This window comes from Armigeres subalbatus, chromosome 2 (assembly GCF_024139115.2).
Source record: "Armigeres subalbatus isolate Guangzhou_Male chromosome 2, GZ_Asu_2, whole genome shotgun sequence".
In the NCBI taxonomy this organism is placed as follows: Eukaryota; Metazoa; Arthropoda; class Insecta; order Diptera; family Culicidae; genus Armigeres; species Armigeres subalbatus.
Window position 1 is genome coordinate 114,329,743 of NC_085140.1, and position 22,064 is coordinate 114,351,806.

The following is a 22,064-nucleotide window of genomic DNA, read 5'->3' on the forward strand; positions in this document are numbered from 1 at the left end:
TCTCAACTTTTTTGGTATGACAATTTGGTGCGATTTGAATACCATACCTTCGTAACAAGCCAATTCATCACGAAAGTTCCAATATGAGCGCAGTTCGATTGGAACGTCTCGCCTGTCATCTGGCCAACCGGACATAATGATCTTCGAAAGTTGTATAAGTTCTGGATCATTTGCACTTTCTTTCTCTAGTTCGAGTCTTGCAGGTTGAGACATTTGAAGCAAGATATGAACCTCCAATTCATCCGTTTTCTCTGGGGCATCATGGTTGTCTACGTCTCTGCTAAGAATGTCTGCTAATGGAATGTCCTTCCCTTTTTTATATTGGATCCTTGGATCGTATTGCAAAACGTCCAATAGAATTCTCTTGAGTCGTGGAGGAGCCCTATCCAAAGACTTCTTGTAAATCGATTCAAGAGGTTTATGATCAGTTTCAATGACTAGATCTTTTCCATAGATATACTCATGGAACTTATTACAGGCGAAGCGGATCGCAGCAGCCTCCTTTTCGATCTGTGGATAGTTTTCTTGTGCCGATGTAAGGGACTTTGACGCGTATGCTACAGGTTTTTCGTTTTGCAACAGTACCGCCCCAAAAGCTTTGGAACTCGCATCTACCGAAAGAGTTACTGGGGCATTGACATCGTAAAAACTTAAAACAGGAGGTGAAATCATCAATTGTTTAATTTTACAAAACGCATCCTCTTGCTCACGATCCCAGAACCATTCGACATCCTTGATCAACAATTTTCTCAGAGGCTCGGTAATGGCTGAAAGATTTTTGATGAATTTCCCCACGTAATTGACTGTCCCTAGAACGCGTTGTAATTCCAATTTACATGTTGGTGATTTGAGCTGCATGATAGCTTTCAACTTTTCCGGATCTGCCTGTAGACCTTGCTGTGTTACAATATGCCCCAAAAATCTAACTGATGTTTGATTGAACATACATTTTTCTCTATTCAGTTTCAGTCCAGCCAATTCGATCCTTTTCAAAACAATTCTTGTCAATTCCTCTAACCTGTCTTCCGTTTTGGCATGGATGAGTATATCATCCATCGAACTCTCAACGCCCTCTAGTCCCATAAGCAAGTTGTTCATTAACTTTTGAAAAACTTCCGGGGCTGACGCTAATCCGAAGGGAAGCCTTTTGCATGTATATCTACCCCAAGGAGTTGAAAAAGCCAGATATTCCATCGATCGTTCCGATACAGGTATTTGCCAAAAACCTTTTTTCATATCTAGTATAGTGAAAAACTTGGAGTGGCATATACGAGCAGATATTTCTTCAACTGTCGACAGGGGATGCATTCGACGGAGGAGGTTACGGTTAACTTGAGAAGGGTCGATACAGATTCGCAGCTTACCTTTTTGCCTAACGATAACCATTGCGTTTGTTACCGGTGTTGGTTTACTGATAGGATGAATGACACCCATTCGCTCCATCGTGTCCAGTTCGTCCTTCACTGCTCGCCGTAATGCATGAGGAATTCGCCGTGGAGGAAAGGTGACAAAGGTAGGGTTATCGACTAGGTCTATGTCGTAGACGAAATCCTTGACGCAACCAAGACCTTGAAACAACGATTGTTCCATACTCAGCTGATCCACTCTGGCAATAAGGTTGAAACGAACACTGGTTTTTCTTCCGAGAATAGGAGTAACTTCACCATCAACCACTTTGAATGTTGCAGTGTTCAACTTTCCTCTGACAACCACCGGTAGTTGCGCTTCACCGGCTACACTCATTTTGTGGTTACTGTATGAAACCAGTCGTTTGGTTTTGGACGGAAACATTTCAAATCCCAGCTCACGGATTACACTAATTGGTATCACGTTACAGGCCGCACCACTATCAAGTTTGAACACCACGGTTTTGTTTTTGATCTTCACTTCCTCGTACCAAGCTTCTTCGGAGCTCTCGTCGTCATCCGAAATACTTCCAATGAAAAGCTCTTCTACTGATAGCTCCTCTTCTTTTTGACAGGTCACACTTTTCACAGATTTGCTTTTCGAAACACTACTACCGCCTGCTCCGAAGCACCGCCCAGCGAAATGTCCCACCTGGTTGCACTTAAAGCATGTTTTTCCATAAGCCGGGCAAAAACCTCTTTGATGTTCTCTGCCGCACCGATTACACTGCACAGTTTCGTTCTTTACTACGCGACGGGCTTTTGCAGCGTTTTGTTTTGAAATCACATCCACTTCAGCTTCTGGCTGCTTTCTCATTTCCTGATACTGTTTCAGGGACAACTCATAATTTCGAATTATATCGATGGTTTTTTGCAAGTCCAACGCATCGTCAAGAAGCTGCGGAACTAATTTGTCGTACACCATTCCCGAAATCAACCGGTCTTTCACGAGTGAGTCGTGCAGAATACTGAATGAACATTTCTTCGCTTGCTCGCGCACACGCGTCAAAAAGGCATCGAACTGTTCCCCTTCTTGTTGCACAATTTTCCCATACACATAACGTTCGTATGTGAGGCAAGACTTGGGAACGAAGTAGCTATCAAACTTTGCTTTAGCACACCAATATCACTTTCTTGCACGTCGGTGAGTCCGAAAGTATCCAACACACGCACACAATCTTCACCGATGCAGCTTAGGAAGGTAGCTGCTTGCGTTTGTATAGGTTTTTGCGAAAGCTCCGTTGCCACTGAATACCAGTGGAATTGACGCCACCAAAGCTTCCACTTCGCCGCCATATTTTCTTCAATCACTAGTGGCTTCGGGGCTTAATTGATGCTCCCTGCATCAATATGGCTTTTCCTCAGACATATTCACTTTCTCTAGTAATTTCAGTTACTATTACACAACTCGCGCCACCGGACCGTTCGTTTTGCGTTCGTTTTCCGACTATTCTGACACCATGTAAGAATGACATGCTACTCGGACGCGTATCTATAACAAAACTGATTTATTGATGGCTTTCTCTTTAGTGTCTTACATAGGAATAAGTGTTTGTGTGTGTGTAACATTTATAACTGGATAAGGGGCTCTTCAATGGTTAACTATACTCATGTCACAATGATTGATTACATATTTTGATCTCATTTTGCTGTAGATTTCTAAATTGTATGATCTGACATCAAACTTTGTACTTAATTGTTATCGGAACCAATATCAAATTTAGTTTTCGATTTGCTCTAATCGATAGCAGGAATAGTTTTCGATTTGTTGTTACAGTAAGATTTTTCTGCTATACATTTTGTTATTTTAACCGTTAAAACGATCAAAAAGATATCAAATTAAGTAATCATATTCGGCGATTTCAAAACATCAAAACAAGTTATCGTTTTGCTCTCAAGCTTTGCTCGGGATTCCATCACAACTTCATACAGTAACTCCATCATCCATCTGAAACTCCCCCAGAAATTCAGCCACAAATTCTTGGAAAAACTTTTAGCAGAATTTTTAGTGAATTTCCTAAAGAAGTTCTTGGGGACAATAGTGAAAGAATCTGCGGTAGAAATCTTGAAGGAATTCCAGTTGAAACTCTTTGGTGGAGTCCAGGTGTCCTTGGCGGAAATCCTGGACGAACCCCTGAAGGAAGTTTTGGAGGAATCATTGCTGATATTCCTAAAGGAAACCTTGGTAGACTTCCTATAGGAATCCCTGGTAAAAAGGAATCCTTGGTGGAACTCCTGGAGGAATCCTTGGTAGAACTCCTGGAGGAATCCCTGATGAATCTCCTGGAGGTATTCCAGGAAGAATGCCTGGTGGAACTTCTGCAGAAGTCTTTGCTGGAATCCCTGGTAGAACTTCTGGAGGAATCCTTAATGGAACTCCTGGAGGAATCCGTGGTTGAACTTCTGTAGGAATTCATGGTTAGAACTTTTGAGGAATTCCTGGTTCAACTTTTAAATAAATCCTTGATATAACTTCTGAAGATATCCTTGGTGAAACTCCTGGAAAAATTCCTGGAAGAATGTCTGGTGCAACTTCTGGAGGATTCCTTGATGGAACTTTAGGGGGAATCTCTGGTGGAACTTCTGAAGGATCCCTGGTGTAACTTCTGGAGGAATCCCTGGTCGAACTTCTCGAGGAATCCTTAATGGAACTCCTGGAGCAATCCGTGGTTGAACTTCTGCAGAAATTCATTTTGGAACTTTTGAGGAATTCCTGGTACAACTCCTAAATAAATCCTTGATATAACTTCTGAAGATATCCTTGGTGAAACTCCTAGAGGAATCCCTAGTAGAACTCCTGGAGGAATCCTTGGGTAAACTCCTGGAGGAATCCCTGATGAAACTCCTGGAAGAATGTCTGGTGCAACTTCTGGAGGATTCCTTAGTAAACCTCCTGGAGGAATCTTCGACTTCGAAACTTCGAGGGAAACCCTGGTATAACTCCTAAATAAATCCTTAATGTAACTTATGGAGATATCCTTGGTGAAACTTTTCAAGGAATACCTGTTGGAATTCCCGTTGGAACTTCTAGAAGAATCCCTAGTAGGAGGTCTGGTGAAACTTCTGGAGATTCCTTAGTGAAACTCCTGATTGAATCCCTGGTGGAACTCCAGGAAGAATCCCTGGTGGAACTCCTGGAGGAATCTCTGGTGGAACTTCTGGAGAAATCCCTAGTGGAACTTTTGGGAGAATCCTTGTGGGAACTCCTGGAGAAATCCCTGGTAGAACTTATGGAGAAATCCTTGGTGGAACTTCTGGAGGAAACCAAGGTGGAAATTCTGGAGAAATCCCTGGTGGAGCTCCTGGATGAATCCTTGATGGAACTTCTAGAAAAATCTCTAGTAGGACTCCTGGAGGAATACCAGATGAAACTTCTAGAGGATTCCTTGGTGAATCTCCTGGAGGAATCCCTGGTGGAACTCCTGGAGAAATCCTTGGTCTAGAGGAATCCCTGGTAGAACTTCTGGTGGAATTCCCGTTGGAACTTCTAGAGGAATCCCTATAGTAGGACTCCTGAAAGAATTCCTTTGTTTTTCTGGTTGAGGTGGTGCGGTGGAGATGTTCCGGACATGTTGATGTTCTTTGACAGATGTACACTAAAACAAAAACGTAGGCGGGATTTAATTGCGGGATCAATTGAAAGATTTGAAAGATTTAAAATGATTCGAGAAGATTTAGGAAAAAATCGGAAATGAAACCGAATCAAAAGATTCAAGTGTCCTCCCCCCTGGCGATATCTCTTTTACCGGCAAAAGTATATATTTACTGTTTCCAATTAAAACGCATATACGAGGTTTTAAATTAATGTGCTAAGACTAAAGGTAATCTCGCACCTCGGGAATTTAATCCGCGAATTTTTCCCCATTTTCTGATTGTGTGATGTTTTCAGGATTCGGTTTCGGAAAATCAAATGCGCGGCTCCACTTAAACACATGGTGACCGAATTCCGTCGGGAATATTTCCCGAGGTGTGAGGCTTTCTTAAATAAGTCTGTAATGGAAAGAAAACTTTTGAATAAAGACAAATGTTTATATTCTACAATACAAGTGTTTAAAAAATCATGCAACCTAAAAATGAAAGAAAACAACGTATTAGTCTAAACTTATACATTTCATTAGAAATATATTTGAGAAACAAGCAGCGGCGCTGGATCCGGAGCAACATGGACGATTTGGATCCGGTCATTTTTTTCTCAATAAATTACATTTATCCGTGTGAGCTCGCGTGTGAATGTTTCCAATTTTTTCCATTATTTTAGTTTATACTGCCCGAGAGAAAAACAGGTACGTAACATAATTATGTGATAGAAAATTTATTCACGACCATGCCAACAAAATTTTCAAGTTTCAGTGATTGATGGAGGATCCCGCGCCGGAAAAATCAACATCAACGCGCATCTACGATAGTGATTGCGTCGGCCTGCAATTTGTTATATACGAGGTTTTAAATTAATGTGCTAAGACTAAAGGTAATCTCGCACCTCGGGAATTTAATCCGCGAATTTTTCCCCATTTTCTGATTGTGTGATGTTTTCAGGATTCGGTTACGGAAAATCAAATGCGCGGCTCCACTTAAACACATGGTGACCAAAATCCGCTGGGAATATTTCCCGAGGTGTGAGGCTTTCTTAAATAAGTCTGTAATGGAAAGAAAACTTTTGAATAAAGACAAATGTTTATATTCTACAATACAAGTGTTTAAAAAATCATGCAACCTAAAAATGAAAGAAAACAACGTACACTGCCGTAAAAAACCTACTGGATTTCATTAATTTGCCTTATGAAAATTAGCCACAAGGAAACACTTTGAAAATCATAAGGTTACCTTATGATGCTGAATGAACTTTGGATGAACCAGACCTATAGTTGATGTTTATGTTTACCTTAAAGTAGCCTTATGAATTTCATTAGACAACCTTATGAAATTTTATAAGTTTGCCTAATGAAATTCTTAAGTGAAATTGGGTTTTAGTTATTAAGATTATTTTTTTTTTCAAAAATAATAACGCCTAACTATTTTTTTAGTCACGAGCTACACTTTATTAATTAATCATCTTTTCTAATTACTGTAAATACAAATAATAATACATTACACTACGTTAAGATAAAGTCGCTTGACTCAAACTTCTAAACATCTAAACTAAAGAAAGCTAAATAGTCTGATATTATTGTCTAGTCTTGTTTCAAGTCAAATGAAGTCAACTCAGTTGATCAATTGTAGATTCAAAACTAGTTATTATGAATCACTATAACACAATCATTCACAAAGCTAATAAATACTACAAATATACTATATGCTAGGCATTATCAAGCAGTATGAATCGTGGTACGAATACCATTGGTCTGTCTCTAGTATAAGTAAAAACTACATTAACTAGGCTTGTAAAATACTTGAACGTTTTTAACATTCAAATAAACATGATATACACCGCTAAACGGATTTGTATGTTTTTTTTGTTTGTTTGTTTGATTTCAATGAGTTTTTAAATATATTTAAAATTACTATCAAGAATGAAAGAAAACACGTTTTGTAACAGTCATTACAACAGAGAATCTTAGTAGCAGTACCCAAGCAGGAGCGACGACCTCGATAACATAAATTGGTATAAATTAGCCTTGCATAAGAGGTAAAATACCAAAAAATAATACCAAAAACTTATATGCAGATTACATATTAGATTACTTGCTTAGGTATTTCAATACCAAACAAATAATAATTGGTTATTCATTTGGTATTGAAATTCAATTTAAAAACTGAGTATGTTATGGGTCAAATATTGTGCATATTAGTTTTTAGTATTATTCCTTTGGTATTTTACCTCTTATGCAGGGCTAGTTCATAACAGAGATTGCTATCGATACCAGAATTAGGTATCATTAAGCCAATTTCTCTTGCTCGGGTAGACAACATATCTCCTATCTCCTGTCCTATACCTCAAAACGAATTGGATTTTTTTGAGTTATTGAGATTATTATAGATTATTATTTATAGATTATATATATACATCTGGAATCTGTTATGAATGTAAACTGAAACTGAATTCAAAATTTTATGAATGGTGCACGGGAACTCTTAATAATTTTGTGAATTTAACTCCCCTAACTTGATTTTACTACAGGCCGAGCTGTCAACCAGAATGCCAACTGCCAAAGAGTCACGTTTTCAAAAATTATATAAATTGTTTTTTATCATCTGATTTTTGCATAAAAAAATATGCTGTAGTTCAGAAAAAAGGTGTTGGCATGTTTTTCCAAATAAAAAAACTAATGATACTAATGCCATCTTCACGGTTTGTACTTCTTCATCAACTAAATCGTCCTATCTGAGGTAGTCATAGCATATGGCTGGTTTTTAAAAGTGCGATCTAACTTATGATCCGAGATCTAAGCATGCCAATGAGGATGTCACGATGTTGGCGATGAAGTCTAAAATAGAAAAGGAAAAAAAAAGAAAATTATGTTTAAAGTTTTTCATAATGAAACAAGAGTTATATATGTAGTACTAAGTATCATATTGTAAATCCACTTGATGGTAACTTTACTGATTTGTATTTCGAGTTCAATAGTGTGGTCGTCTTTAGTCTTTCGTACTTCTCAGCTTAACAAGACATTGAAGATGACCTTAAGGTGCGCTCAGACGTTGCAAGCAAATCACTCGCAACGAGCATTTTGCTCGCAGAAAGTGACAACTGTCAAAAATTTGCCTGTCTGACTACACTGAAAGTGATTGCATGCAAACAAATGACAACTCGTAAGCAAACGCTCGCTTGCAATGTGTGACTGCTAAGCGTTAAAAGTTTTCAACTCGCAGAAACGGAATTGCGCTTGCTAGTGCAGCACTAGCAAATTTTTCGCTCGCAAAAGTGAAAACGTTTTCAGGTGACAGTGTTGCACTGCAAAAATTGGAATGAAATTAGATTTTGTGGCCGAAAAACAAGTTTTTCGTTTTTGTTTATATTTGCATGAGAGTAAATCTGACATTTGCTCGAAGTAAAAAACTGCTACGTGTGACTGCAATTGCGAGTGCTCTCAGAAATCATTCGCTCGCACGAGTGATTTGCTTGCAACGTCTGACGGAGCCTTTACTGTTGTGGTCGAATAACATATCTATAAAAAAACAAACCTTGTCTTATGACAAGTAAGTGAAGCAGTTTGGGACATATAGAACTTTTTCCATGGTATGGTAATAGGTGCAGCCTGAATTATGGCTTTCATAGCCTATTCCGAGCCTATTCAGGCTACAAAATTAATCACTCGGTACAGAGTACGGGTCTCCAGTAGCCTTGCGAGCAAAGGAGTAGGATCGCCAATCCGGATGAGACAAGTTCGATTCTCGGTCCGGTCTAGGTTGTTTTCAGGTTAGAAACATTATCGACACCCTGGATGTAGTGTATCCATTGTACTTGCCACACAAGATAAATACTCAATGCAATGGTGGGAAAAGCAAAGCTTTTACTAAATAACTGAGGAAATGCCAACAGAATACTGAGTTGAAAAGCAAGCCAAGTTCCAGTTGGAATGTAGAACCATTGAAGAAGAAGAAGATAGAGTATCTTGAAGTCAAATTTTAAACATGTAATAATGAATATGACATTTCATATCAAAATACTTTGGACTAAATGATAAGGGCGTCGATGAATAGGAATAGTATAAATATTGAGAAAATTTGATTATGATTCATATTGGGATAAGGTTCTTAGAAGACCGGAACAGTGTGACGGTTTGCACTGCTTGCCCTGGAAGAAGTTTGTGCGACTCCAGAAGTATCCGAGCCACACCGGAGGGAGACTTACCATTTACTATTAATCAATTTTTCAATTATTGTCCTTTTGTCGGTATTTCCGTCCACCAATTTTGAAATTCCTCTAGCCTGTCGAATGATGTCGGGATCACGGATCACGGAATCACGGGATCTGTTTAATATATATGATGCATTTTGGAAGACCGGACCGGTGTGACGGGTTGCACTGCTGCACGATGGACCGCAATCAGGAATGCCTTCATTGCCACCAGTGCGAGGGCCCACGAAAGTTGCATCTGCAGGAAGGAAACATAATTTAGTATTCACTAGAAACTTATACAACGGAAAAACTCCCATTTTCATCCTCTTTTCCCAGCACTTACCTCCGACAACCATGGATTTCGAAACATCGCCGATTGAGGACAGTTTGGGAGAATTCCATTCCTGACGTCCTTTCGTTCTCTAACTTCGTGTTTGTAGTTTAGGTCGCTTTGTAAGCGGTGCAGTACAGAGCGTTGCCATGCTCCACGTTGCTGGTGAAACCAGTTAACGATCACTTCGGACATGACGCTGCCGAGATCGATCCCGTTCCGTTTAAGCTGCTTCCACCAGGTCATCCACATTACTCACTTTTTTCTCCTGAAATGTCACTCGAAATGAACGCATGTTCTTTCATAAGAACACCGTATGAAAATTTTACACAAGAATGGGTTATAAATTTCATAAGGTAAAGTTATGAATTTCGTGAGTTTTGTTATGTTTTTAATAAGGGGCTTATGAAATAGAAATGGAATGAATTTTTGATGTTTCATAAGGCAGAGTTTATGAAAATCGAAATTTTTTCTCCGCCAGTGTAGGAATCACCGGACTGAAAATTAATTTATGAATCTAATCGTTTTGTTATTGTTTTTCAAATGACGACCATAAAATTTATGTATGCAGGTTATTTATCAACCCTAATCAGTATATGCACATATGACATGAAATGTATAAGTTTCATGTTATGATTATCGTATGCAGTATCGCATAGCATTTATTCCAATTAGATATATTTTTCATTATGAAATCGCAATGGCAAAAATGTATGTGTTTTGCCGAATACATTCGTTATGAAATTTTTTTTCGTGTAGAAAAGAAAACGTTCGTAACATATGTATTATGTATATTATATTTCGCAAAGTCGCAAATTAATCAAGATGCAGTATTTATAATGAGCTAATAAATTACCTAGTTGTTGAAATTGGCGGAGTCAGTAGGCAAACTTTATTCCAGAAGTCCAATTTATTTACGGTTGACGAAAGGTCGGCTCAATCAGTCACCAAGAAATCACGCACAATAACTGACACCGGCAAAAAAAAAGAAGAGTAATTCTAAATGGATGGTTCAACAGTTTTACAATGTTTGCGTTAAAAGGAAAAACTTTTATTTATGCAAAATGATTTGTTTCGAAACAGACCGCATCGTGCTTTCGTGCTGTGCGGTTCTTTCTCTCTTTGCGGAAAGAAGTTTTTAATACTACCCGAAGCTATTTTAATTTCAACGGTGCTTCTTAGCGCTATTTGTACCCACTGATCCCGTTACGATCTTTGCAAGGACCCGTGCCTTCGTTTTACGTTGGACCCGTTTGCGGAAGTAAAATTCCGACAAGCGGTGGTAATCCTGCAGGGACACCGTTCTGGGAAAAAACCTCTTAGAAGGTCACGTCTCCACGCTCAGCCATGAGCATTAATAAAAACAAGAGGAAGGGGGAGTCTCTGAATTCTCCACTTCCTTCAAAGAAACAAGGTTTCAAGACCGTCCTGCCAAAGCGCGGAAAAAATAGAAGGAAGCTGGAGAATTCAGATATTCATTCTAACTCTAATATCGGAAATAATTCTTCTCCAATCGAACTGAGCAATCAGTTCGATTTGATTAATGATGAAATTGAGCAAATCGAATATACCTCTAGCCCAGGTGATTCGATTCATGCGAAAAAGCAAAGGATTCCGCCAATTGTGGTATATGTTGCCGAGTTTACTGGCTTCCGGAATGAGATTTTGAGTAACCTTCAGGGGATCAAGGTTTCATTTCAGATTGCTAGGAAGGGTGACTGCCGCGTTTTGCCGGGATCCTTTGACGATCGCAAACGTCTTCTTCAGTATTTAACTGAGAAGCGCCATAAATTCTTCACATACGACGACAAAACTGAGCGATTGTTCAAAGTCGTCTTGAAAGGTCTCCCCAGTGATGATAAATCACTGGATGAGATTAAAATTGAAATTTCTCAATTACTTGGATTTTCACCAGTCCAAGTAATTAAGATGAAAAAGAAATCCCACTCTGATACTTCCCAGAGGGGCATTTCTCAAGAATTTTATTTAGTTCATTTTAACAAAAGTAACGAGGGGGACGCCACTTTGCATTGCACACTTAATCGCTGCCAGATCTTATAAAATTCTGGTCGAAAAGCCATCGCTTTTATTATCGCAACTAATCGCGAAGTGAATCGCATAATCGCACCCCATCGTGCTTTATCGCAACTGTTTATTGCTCGAATCGTAAACTGCGATCCATTGTTACCAGAGTAACCAACCAAACATGTTTTGTTTATTTCGAGTAGGTAAATTCAATGGCATCGGTGACAACTAATCCCGCAAGGACACCAACGTATTAACGTCCTTGGGCATCGGCTTCTCGCTTTTGCCGGTAAATGCCCTAGCGGCATGGAGATAAGAAAATTCGGCTTTGGAAGCGCTTTCGTAACCGTCGGTGGTATGGACTGGCCACAAACGTCACAATGTCAGTAGATGTTTCAGTGGATCTCGTACGAGTGAATCATATTTCCGAACACGGACGATTAGCGAAAAACGATCTATTAAATTAACAATGTAGTTTACGTGATGGTATGGAATAAACAGTATGCTAAGTGAGCTCGGACATTTTTTTTACAATTTAAGCGGGCAATTCCCCAAATGATTTTCAAGAAGTTCTACGGTAATTTCTCAAAATTTCCACTGTAAATCATTCGTATTTTCCACAGAACTACAAATTGTCCTTTTCCCATTTAAAATCTTGGACTAATCTTATAGGTAAACTTCCCAAAAGAACCCCTTCTTTTTGAAGCTTCCAACCATTCTAAAAATGGCAGTAAAATCAGAACAGAAATTTACAGCAAAATCAGAACAGTTCCTATTCACGACTCCGCTATCTTCAACAGTAGCGCTTTCTCTCCGTTTATTTCGAGTTCCATTGGTTTATTAAATTCCTATTATAAGTTCTTCAACTATTTTCGTAGCAGTAGGTCCCTCACAGAGAGGTTTGCGAGTTCAAACAGCTCACGAACATCAGCCACAATCAGCCTTTCGGTGAGGTCTTCCAAGGTTGGATTTACGAAGCCAGTCTTCTCTAGAATTCTTTCAATTGGGATGGTATGGTACTGGAGTGTACCTTTCCATATTCTTTAAAAAATAGTCTGCCGGTGTTATATTACTGTTTATTATCATTCATTTGAGAAACAAAATCAACAATCATTACCTCCGGATAAGGTTCTGCACAGATCTATCATAGATGCCCAACCAAGTGACCAACTGGAACGCCGAAGCGGGTGATCAATGTGGAGAACACTTCGATTAAAATCCGGAACTCAAACACTTTCATAACCTTAGGTCTTCTGTCCAAATGGAACCGAATATCCAAATGGAACGCTACGGCGAGCAAGGAAGAACGCACCGGAACATGGACACTGTCAGAAGCTCGCATTTTCCGTAGAGAGCCAAACAAGGGACTAACGAAACGTGGAACTGCAGAAATGCAGCAGGGAACAAACCGGAAGGACCCGAAACTCCGTCAACTCAAGTAAAATTGTTATTGAAAATTGAAATTGTTGTGGAAATATAGTGATCGAATATCGGACAGCAAGAAATGTCATCATTTTTGACAGTCAAAATTTTCGAGCAGTTTCGTGCTGTCAACGCGTTTATCGCATCATTATCGCGCTTCATCGCGATTAATTGCGCTAATCGCAGGTCAAAGTTTCATCGCAAAGAAAATCATTCTAATCGCGAAAATCTTTGTGCCAAGGAAGCTTCATCTACGGCTCATCGTGGAAGTGGCGCACCCCTCGAAAAGTAAACTAAATAATATGAAAAGTTTGGAAAAGGCCTGTATTATGTCTCATGTCCGTGTTACATGGGAACATTTCCGCAGGCCTGGGGGAAATTTCCAAAACCCCACCCAGTACCGTAAGTGCCAAAAGTGGGGTCATGGAACCAAACTTTGTCACATGGATGCTAAATGCATGATTTGTGGTGGAACCTCTCACGCCAAGGACGCATGTCCTGTGAGAGAAGATTCCAATAAATTTAAATGTGCAAATTGTGGGGGCAATCATAAATCCAATTTCTGGGAATGCCCTTCACGCAAAAGTTTTGAATTCCCGTGCAAAATTGATGACGGGAAATTCCAATCGGATCCCAGATTCGACGGGTAGAAATTTTTCAAACGCTCAAATTTCGAAACCAGTTACCGGTCGAGCAATTCATACCCACCACAATTCACAAACAAATTTTGCCACTCGTCAACGGGTAGCAAGCACTTCAGTAAATTCCAATTTTTCCAATGTACCTACGTATGCAAACATCGCTGCTGGTAGACAAAATTTCTCTTCTCAAAATTAGGTTTATACCCATGTCCCAACGGAAAATAACGGTCATGTTGCCGATTCAGGTAGCATGACTGCTTCCGATTTTGATTTTTTAACTGAACAATTGCATCACATGATTGATGCAATGTTCAAAGCAAATACCATACCAGAAGCTGTTCAGGTTGGTATAAAGTACACAAAAAATTGTTATCGGACTCCGTTTTAATGGATCTAAATAATTGTGTGAAAGTTCTAAATTGGAATGCCCGCTCTCTAAAGGGTAAGGAAGATGAATTATTCAACTTCCTTTCAGTTCATAATGTGCATATTGCCATTATAACTGAAACCTATTTAAAACCAGGACTCTCCATTAAAAGAGATCCAAATTATTTTATCTACAGAAATGATCGTCTTGACAGCGCCTATGGTGGGGTCGCCATCGTCATTAATAGACGTATCAAACATAAATTATTTTCTTCGTTTGAAACCAAAGTTTTTGAAACCTTGGGAGTTTCTGTTGAAACAAATTTTGGTCAATTTTCCTTCATTGCAGCCTATTTGCCGTTTCAATGCAATGGGCAGCAAAAGAATTTGTTGAAAGCTGATCTTCAAATTCTGACTCGCAACAAATCAAAATTCTTCGTAATTGGTGACTTCAATGCCAAACACCGTTCATGGAATAATGCTCAAAGCAATTCCAACGGCAAAATTTTATTTGAAGATTGTTCTGCGGGATATTATACTATTCAATATCCCAATGGCCCTACTTGTTTTTCTTCCAGTCGAAATCCTTCTACAATTGATTTAGTTTTAACGGATTCAAGTCAGCTGTGTGGCCAATTGGTAACTCATGCTGACTTTGACTCTGATCACCTTCCTGTGACATTTGAAATCTCACAAGAAACCATTTACAATCCAATCAGCTCTACTTTTAATTATCATAGAGCTGATTGGGATTTATATAAAACATATATCGATAGGAATTTTGATGTTAATATTTCTTTGGATACCAAAAGTGATATTGACAATGCGCTCGTATCTTTGACAAATTTAATTGTCGAAGCCAGAGGCATTGCAATTCCTAAATGTGAAATTAAATTCAACTCCATTATTATTGACGACGATCTTCAGCTACTGATCCGTCTTAAAAATGTGAGGCGAAGGCAATACCGAAGAACTCGCGATCCCGCGTTGAAAGTTATTTGGCGAGATTTGCAAAATGAAATTAAAAAACGTTTCGCTATTCTGAGAAATACCAACTTTGAGAATAATGTCTCGAAGTTGGATCCCAGTTCGAAACCCTTTTGGAAATTAACGAAAATTTTTTAAAAACCTCAAAAGCCAATTCCAGCGCTTAAAGAGGAAAATAAAATTTTATTAACAAATGGCGAAAAGGCTCAAAAACTTGCTCAGCAGTTCGAGAGTGCCCATAATTTTAGTCTAGGTCTCACTAGTCCAATTGAGGATCAGGTTACACGAAGCTTCGAAGACATTCTCAACCAAGTTAATGTTTTGACCCTTCGTTGGGAACTAATTTGGATGAAGTGAGATCTATTACTAGAAAATTTAAAAATATGAAAGCCCCGGGTGATGATGGTATTTTCTACATACTTATCAAAAAACTTCCTGAGAGCTCTTTATCCTTTTTGGTTAATTTATTTAACAAATGATTTCAATTGGCATACTTCCCAGATAAATGGAAAAACGCCAAGTTGTTCCAATTTTTAAGCCGGACAAAAATCCAGCTGAGGCTTCTAGTTATCGCCCAATCAGTTTGCTTTCTTCAATAAGCAAACTGTTTGAAAAGATTATTTTAAATAGAATGATGGTTCATATTAATGACAATTCTATTTTTGCTGATGAGCAATTTGGTTTTCGCCATGGACACTCAACCACTCATCAGTTATTAAGAGTTACGAACTTAATTCGGCTCAACAAATCTGAAGGATATTCGACTGGAGTTGCTCTTCTTGATATAGAGAAAGCATTTGACAGTGTTTGGCATGAAGGTTTGATTGTAAAATTGATGAATTTTAATTTTCCTCTGTACATTATTAAACTGATCCAAAATTATTTATCAGATCGCTCACTGCAGGTAAACTATCAGAATTCTAAATCTGATAGATTACCTGTAAGAGCTAGTGTTCCTCAAGGCAGCATACTGGGGCCCATATTGTATAACATTTGAATTATGACTTACCTGATTTACCACCAGGGTGTCAAAAATCTTCGTTTGCAGATGACACAGGTCTCTCAGCCAAAGGGCGTAGCCTTCGTGTCATTTGTAGTAGATTGCAAAAAGTTTGGATATTTTCTCCACTTACTTGCAAAAATGGAAAATTTCCCCGAATGCTTCCAAAACTCAGCTTATAATTTTCCCACATAAGCCGAGAGCTTCTTATTTGAAACCTTCTAGCAGACATATTGTCACTACACAGAAAGAAAAATCATTGATAGAATCAAAAAAACCATTGGTTAAAATAAAAAGTTGCGTTGGTTCTTTTTCGTAGAGAGTTGCGTATGTTTGAAATAAAAGTACAGCAACTTTTGCGTCAACGACGGTTCAAAAGTGGCATGCAACTCTGAAATTAAAAGTTTAAACTTTTCTAAACAAAACTATAGAACTGTCAAATCCAAATGATTACAATGTGAAAGAAAGAGTATGATTGTTTTAGGAGAAACCGAGGAAACTGAATGAGTAATGCAAACATGAACTTTCAAAAGATCGTAAATCAAAAATAAACCAAGACAAAAAATCTTGCACCTTTTTTGACTTACAACCTTTTAAACATTCATGTTTTGAATAGTTTGCTTATCAAAATCAACATTGAAATGGAAGTTTTATTTAATTCATTCAAAAATATGGAAAAAGACATGCTGTTTTCAACGAAAACTATGAACTTTTAAATTAAGAACTGTTGCCGTTGTATCTCTGCGCTGGAGTCAATACTGCGTTTCTGCCTGGTGCTGGAATGCGGAAGACATGGCAATTTCGAAATACTAGGAGAACATCTTCGGTGATTATCTATATCGCCGCCAATTTATTTTGATTCGCTGCAGACAATCCCTTGCGATTTTCCACCCTAAGCAGCCTGTAAACGTATAGAACTATTTTAGAGTAACATAATAAACGCACATTCAAAATATGTTTTCACCTGGCGCTCCGATTTTATTCGAGGCATGTAAGTCTTCGCCACCGCTAGTAAATTACCTGAGTACACTGCTAGTAAATGCACGAGCGTTCGATGTAGGTGAGCAGTGAATTTCACCATGAATAACAAAAAAGGGGAGCGGGCAGCATGAAAGTGCTCCAGTACCAAACAATTTGCTGAAACGGTCATGGCTTGATTCTGAAATAAGGGAAATAAGAAAATCAATTATTAGTTAGCCGAAGGTCGACGGTCGCCGAAGGTCGACGGTGCGGTAATCAGCAGCAGGCTGGTCGTTAATATAGAGTACTTACCTTTATCTCGAGGAGGCTTACAGAATATCAACCCTTGCCGCTGCAGACGTCGCAATCCAAACTTTTTAAAAAATGTTTCGGATCGAATTCGTACGCGGGATCGGATGATAATTTAAAAACAATACAATAATAATTCGATCACTTTTGCTGTCATTGAGTCCACTCGATAGACTTGACATCAGCGGGTGGTTTGACTGTTCAACAATTTTTATCGTAAAAGGGAGAACTTTTAAATCTACACTCAAGAAAAACGAAAGGCACTTTTAAATTAAAGTTACCACAGTCACGATAATCAATATTACTTTTATTTTAACAAAAATTTGGCGCTTTTCAGATGTAAAGTACGATATATTCAGTATCACAATATTTTTTCTTTCTGTGTATAAATGGGGTTCCAATTAATTGGTCTAGCGAAGCTAAATATTTAGGACTTCTGCTAGATCAAAAATGACCTTTTAAAAATCACATTGAAGGCCTTCAAGCCAAATGTAACAAATATATTAAGTGTCTATATCCACTTATAAACAGAAAATCAAAACTTTGTCTTAAGAACAAACTTTTGATTTACAAACAAATTTTTAGACCTGCCATGTTGTATGCTGTGCCAATATGGACTAGTTGCTGCAATACCAGAAAGAAGGCACTTCAGAGGATTCAAAATAAAATTCTGAAAATGATTCTGAAGTTGCCTCCGTGGTATAGTACCAATGAACTTCATAGAATTTCTAATATTGAGACATTGCAACAAATGTCCAACAAAATAATTTCCAATTTTAGACAAAAATCGTTGCAATCTTCTATTGCAACGATTAGTTCCTTGTACCCTTAGTATAAATTAGGTAAGGTTAAGTTTAAGTAGAAAACATTGTAATTCCTACATGGTTCAATTCAACCAGAGGAAATATTCTAACTGCCAGAGGCAATTGAAATGTATTAATAATAACTAAAAATGTAACATAGCAAATAAGGATGATAGTGTTAAGAAAACACGGAACACCTAGTCTAAGAGATGAATGCATGTATTAGATAATTAGCAAATAAAATTAGTTAAAAAAAAAAAAATTGTTTCGAAACACTTTCAATGCTAAAGCATAATTTTTACGTTAATCAATCCTACTTTTATTTCAAACAAAATCAAACGCTTTTTAAATCAAAAAGGTAAAATAATTATTAGAACATTCAGAGATATGCGAAAGCGGCCATCTTGAGCCAATCGAGCATTGAGAGCTGTCATAATCTGAGCCAAATGAACATTGTTATTCTGCGGATTGAAAGGTATTGCGATTGTAATGAAAAAGATTTTACGAAAAGTTTTGTCGAATAAACAATTTGTTTTACATTGGCAAGTTGAAGTAGTCTAGTTTATGCATGGTACTTTGTTCATTTGTATTGCAATTTTCTTTTAGTGATAATGCACTGTTGGACGTTAGATAACGAAATCTGAAAATGCCATTATGCGCAAAGTCATGTTCGAGCTCCAACATTTTGCGCCATGGCAAGTGCTGGCAGCGTTTGTTTACAAAAGTAACAGCGTTGCTAAATCGTCTGGAAAAGTATTCGCACATCTCTTAATATAGGATCCCTAATTAGAACAATGTTTGTTTTTTCTGTGTAGAATTACAGCATTGCAGCATCATTGAAGTCGAATTAGGAAAAAACCAACGGGACTAATTTTAAGAAAACCACCTGAAATGCTGATGTCAATTCAAAGGTGAGTCAAATTACGCTCATAATAACCCCAAAACAGTTATAACAGTTGCAACTTAGAACATGATGCTGCAGCAAAAACATCTTGTACGTCTTTGCTAATTTGACAGAAGCGATCGCCCGCAAAAGCAAATGACCGTTAAAATTTATGGGACAATCAAACAGCGCCAGTAACACGTCGGTTCGTCGGTGGTATTATTTCTGTTAGGCTCATAAGTTCACCAAAATAGTTCACTTGAAGAGCACAGCCGCCGTTCCGATATTCAAGGTTAGAATTAGGGTAAAGTGACCAATAGTGGACCCCCAACCAATAGTGGACCCTCCAGCCATTTTTTCAATATTACTGCACAATGTCAACATTTTGCTATGAAATTCTACCGCGAGAACCTACCTTACAGTCCTATGATTTGATTACATGCGTTGGAAATGCTATGGAAAGTTAAATTAGATGATTTTTTACAATTTTATAAAAAATAAACACGAGAGTGTCCATTATAGGAATATTTTGGGGGGTCCATAATAGGCAAGAAGAACGTCCCGAAACGAAACATGAAAATCAAATGAAGTGTCGACTATAGGGAAGCAATTTCCTATTATGGACCCCCAGGGGGTCTACTATAGGGCGAATTCAGTTAGACTTTAAAATGTTAATTTCAACGAATAACGTCTCGTATTTGGGTGTTTTATGTATGTATCGTGAAGAGGGGATGCAGAGCTTGTTGTTAGATATCAAGCAGAGTTAATATTTTGAAAATTTCTAAGCCGTATGACAGGAAGAGCAAAATTCCGCTACTAGGGGGTCCACTATTGGGCATTTTACCCTATGTAAGCCCATTTGAAAATAGTTCCTTTTCTCAGTGAAAATTAGATGTGTGAACGAAGTCCTACTTCAAAATATTCTTTAATATCACACAGCTTTGTCCTACTCCTCGATAGATCGCTCATTTTCATTTCTTGACAGATTGTGTCATCATTGATGATGAGTTTTGGTTTTGGTGCGGGAGGGTCAACGCCAGCGCGGGTGTAAACTTTTCGGGGGAGCTGTCACGCTCTCCCATTCATCATCACAGCATCACAAGACCAAGTTTGACAACTCGTGCGTGGGAGCGAGCGGGACGGCATTATAACAATAATCACCATCGCAGCCTCTGGGGCCTACCATCATCAGCAGCTGTGTAGGAGGAAAACACCTCGCGCGTATCAAAGGCGCAAGTTCTAATTGGAACGAACGGGACAGTAGATCTCGGACCAGACCGAAAAAAGGCAAAACGAAGGAAAATAACTTTTTAGCAGCTCGTTGTCGGCGTCCGTCGTGGCGTTCGCGTTTTTCCTCCACACACAGGCAGCGGTGCGTTCTTTTGGCAGGGCTCCGGATTTTTCCCCGTGCGTGTGTGTAATCCAATCGGATCGAAGCAAGAGCTGCAGGAATCATAATTCTGGTTTTGTTGGTCGCAGTCACAGCCAGCTTTTGTCGCGGAGGTTCCTTTCGATTGTTGTAAAACGGTGCACGGTGGAAAACATTGGAAGAAAATTCGTCGCCTTCCCCCGAGTCGAGCTGTCCGGGATCAGAGTCAGCAGCGTAAAGAGGACTTGAAACTCCCAATTCTCGTCGGCAGCAGCGGTGGTGAAAAAGACGAAGCACAAAACTTTGGTTGGACGTTCGCCCAGTTTGGAATTGCGGATTTTTTTTTCTGTGCGTATTTGTGAATCTCGTGTGACAAAAGTTGCTGCAATCGGTCGGAAGTTTAGTGCCCTAAAATAGTATCACCCGCGGTGAAGTGTCGAGCGAAAAATCCGTCAAAACAGATCGGTGCACAAGTGAACCCTCAAGTGGAATTCTCAGTTTCTCGAGTGTAAAACCAATTCGATTCCAGTTCACCCCGTTGGGTTCCAATCGGATTCCGTTTGGCATTCCTTTTTTTTGCGATTGCTTCTGGTGTTGTCATTTGGGTGAGAAGGTGAAGAAGCACTGAGAGATAAAAAACCGCAAGAGGAAACCCCCTGATCCGTCGTTTGGGTCGTCGTCGTCGTCGTCATAGATGGGAAATGATTGTGCATTTCGTGGTGGCTGAGGAGCCAGCAGCTGGAATCAGGGGAGAAAAGCGTAAACACAATAATCCAGTCAGAGTGCGTTCATGTGGGTCACGTTCTTGATGCTTTGCTGGTGGGGGCCCTCCGTGCAGCTCACGAGAGTGACCTCTAAAGCTAGACGCCTCCGGGCGGTAGCAGGTGGGAAGTACGGGCGGATTTCTAGTTTGACAGCATTTTGGAATTGCGAGCGAGCGAGCAACGAGCGAATGAGATTGAAAGGACTTGGCCGCGGTGTTGCGAAAAAAAAATTACGAAATGTCACCGATTTTATCGGTGGCGGCTCACTTTGTGCCCACATAGTTGGCAGCAAGCAGCAAACAAACGACAGCGATCACGAGCAACAACGGCCCCGGAGGGACAGTCGTGGACTTTTGTGCGGATCAAGAAATTCGCGAAAATCGAGCAAACGAGTCAGCATGTTGTGGTGGTTCATCATGATTGCGGAGTAGAGATCACGTCTGCTGCCTGTCGGTGTGTTAGTCCGGGACCGGAAGGGTTGCCAGTGTTTTGGGACTGTTTTGGGTTCACTCGCTGGAGGAGTCTTATAAACCTATTCAGATTATGCCATTTATTATATTAATATTAATTATATTATTATCGTGTTGAATTGGAGAAACAAAATTGAATTGAAAAATTGAGATTTACTTCAAGTTATCATGATATTTAGGCTGTGAACCATTCCAGCGAATCGTTTAACTTTTAGTTAAAATTTGACAATTCGATGGCTATTTCTCCGTGGTTAAAAATAACCCTGCTCCGGAGCATGGTTAGATTTGACAGTTCGATAGTTAAACTTTGTTCGCCAGAAAATTGGCGCCAAATCCATTTTGTTCCTAATAGTGCTGTCCAATGAACAGCTCGAAGTAGCTCGAAGTTGTTCCTGTCACGCTCATGCCCGTTTGTTGACAAAAAAGAACGAGCAGGACGGGAACAACTTCGAGCTACTTCGAGCTGCTCATTGGACAGCATTAATAACTATCAATCTGTCAAAACTCAAATGGGTCGGCTTCGGAGTAAAATTTTAACCATGATGGGA

General features: G+C 39.1%; 2 long non-coding RNA genes across 2 annotated transcripts; both read right to left on the bottom strand.

The window, feature by feature from the left end:
• Nucleotides 1–7,384: 7,384 nt before the first annotated feature.
• Nucleotides 7,385–9,796, bottom strand: LOC134214973 (uncharacterized). The gene is made up of 3 exons (XR_009979985.1): nucleotides 9,530–9,796; nucleotides 9,199–9,442; nucleotides 7,385–7,831 (listed from the first exon to the last, which is right to left on the bottom strand). It is a non-coding gene; the product is annotated as an uncharacterized LOC134214973 (long non-coding RNA).
• Nucleotides 9,797–16,582: 6,786 nt separating this feature from the next.
• On the bottom strand, nucleotides 16,583–17,503 carry LOC134214974 (uncharacterized). The gene is made up of 3 exons (XR_009979986.1): nucleotides 17,231–17,503; nucleotides 16,923–17,117; nucleotides 16,583–16,859 (listed from the first exon to the last, which is right to left on the bottom strand). It is a non-coding gene; the product is annotated as an uncharacterized LOC134214974 (long non-coding RNA).
• Between the last annotated feature and the right edge of the window lie 4,561 nt (nucleotides 17,504–22,064).